This window comes from Cebus imitator, unplaced genomic scaffold (assembly GCF_001604975.1).
Source record: "Cebus imitator isolate Cc_AM_T3 unplaced genomic scaffold, Cebus_imitator-1.0 Scaffold237, whole genome shotgun sequence".
Lineage (NCBI taxonomy): Eukaryota > Metazoa > Chordata > Mammalia > Primates > Cebidae > Cebus > Cebus imitator.
In genome coordinates this window covers 3,550,122-3,551,855 of record NW_016107552.1, presented here as the reverse complement: position 1 = coordinate 3,551,855, position 1,734 = coordinate 3,550,122, and the positions used below count along the sequence as shown (strand labels likewise).

At 54.5% G+C, this 1,734-nt stretch overlaps 1 protein-coding gene across 1 annotated transcript in view; it reads right to left on the bottom strand.

The window, feature by feature from the left end:
• Positions 1–1,237: 1,237 nt before the first annotated feature.
• Positions 1,238–1,734, bottom strand: part of LOC108282241 (glutathione S-transferase theta-1-like) — a 5,699-nt gene continuing 5,202 nt past the window's right edge. Inside the window, exon 4 of the mRNA XM_037727680.1 lies at positions 1,238–1,339. The gene's annotated coding sequence lies outside the window, so the exon portion shown is untranslated. The remainder of the gene's footprint in view (positions 1,340–1,734) is intronic.

Below are 1,734 nucleotides of genomic sequence, written 5' to 3'. Positions count from 1 at the left end.
CCAGGGTCCTTGGTCACTGGTCTTCTCGCTCCAAGTTCTGAACCACACTGAGAGGGCTCCTGGCCCAGGCAGCTCCCACTTCTCCAGCCTGCGACCTCCCACGAATCCTGCCTTCTTTCAGGGAAACCCCTTATCCCAGGTGTGTATATGTGGATGAGGGGGAGAACTCAGTTTTTTCCCCATGTTTAACCTCCCACTGTGATCAAGCACAGGGGCTAGAATGGGAGACCTGGCGGGCAGTCTGCCCTGCAGTTTGGCTGGCTCACTAAGGCAGTCTACCCTGTAGCTTAGCTTGCACGCAAGATCTTTGGGAAGCCCAAGAGGGGTGAGGTGGTGGGTGAAATGTAAGGGGTGGGAGATGAAGCCTATGACTGAGCCCTTGGGGGAGGCCAGAATAAGTTTTTCCCATGCTGGTCTGCACTGCAAACAGATCGAAGAGACTAATTTGCATATCAGACAAAGATCTCTGGGATAGGGAAAAGAACACTGCGTCTCCTGGCCAATCCACGAGGATCCCGGATGCCTCCTCCTGGGCATAGCTCTGGCCACTCTCTTTGGTGAGTGTGCAGTGCCCTAGCCAGTGTGCAGGATGGCCAGTGTAGACCCTGGCCAGCGTCTTGAGAGGCAGAACTGGTCACCCTCCCCTGCATGTAGAGGCCACATAAATGCCCCACACCCAGGTGTGTCTCCAGACGCACAGTGGATGTGGCTCAGACCCAGCCAGGAGAGCTGTCCTTCACAGCTGTCTCTCTGGAGCTCTGGGAAACAGGTAGGACCAGAAGGACACCCAGGAAGCCAGTGAACATTTCCTGGGGAGTCCAACAAGAGGAGGCGGCATCGGGGATGCTGGTGGATTGACCAGGAAATGCAGTGTTCTTTTCCCTATCTCAGGCTCACCCTCCAGCTCCTCCCACACTGAAGAATCTTTGTCAAGCATGGAGAACTGTGATCCCTCCTGTTTCATAACATTCTGTGCTTCCTGTTGCCCACACATTGAGTCCGGGCACCCAGACCGGGCACCCAGACCTGGCTCCCACAGCCCCCATGGCAGCTCCACCTGCCTTTCCCACTTCACCAGCCTATCTTCAAGTGATGGCCCCGCTGGTCACAGAGGAGTTCCACCTCTGCCCAAGGTCTAACCCTCCTCCACCCCTCCCCACACCTGCATCATCTCCACCACGGCCACCAAGTCAGCCAGTGAGATTTGGTCCCCAGTAATGAACATCTTGTCCTGTAGAAAATACTCCTCGAAGAGCTGCAGGCTGTTCTTCACCTCCGCCACCGCGTGATTGATCTTCTCAGCTGAAACTTCCTCCCCTGTTATCTTTGGGATCAGCAACTGGCCAGAGTTGGGAAGAGGAGGGAAGAGGAGGCTGCACTCCTGGGCCACCTGCCCTGCCAGGGCTCTGTACTCTTGTCTGCTCGATAGCTATTGGACAGTTCCCAGGACATAAAGTAGTTTCACCTCTTTTAGCAGTTCTGATTGGTGGAAGTTCTGATTGCCAGAAGTTACCACGTGTTCACAATGATTTGGTTAGCTCATCAGGCATAAATCCTGTGATGATTGATTAGGTGATGCCTGTCACAGGCATACAATTAAAAGTAGAGACACGCCGGGCGCAGTGGCTCAAGCCTGTAATCCCAGCACTTTGGGAGGCCGAGGCGGGTGGATCATGAGGTCAAGAGATCGAGACCATCCTGGTCAACATGGTGAAACCCCGTCTCTACTAAAAA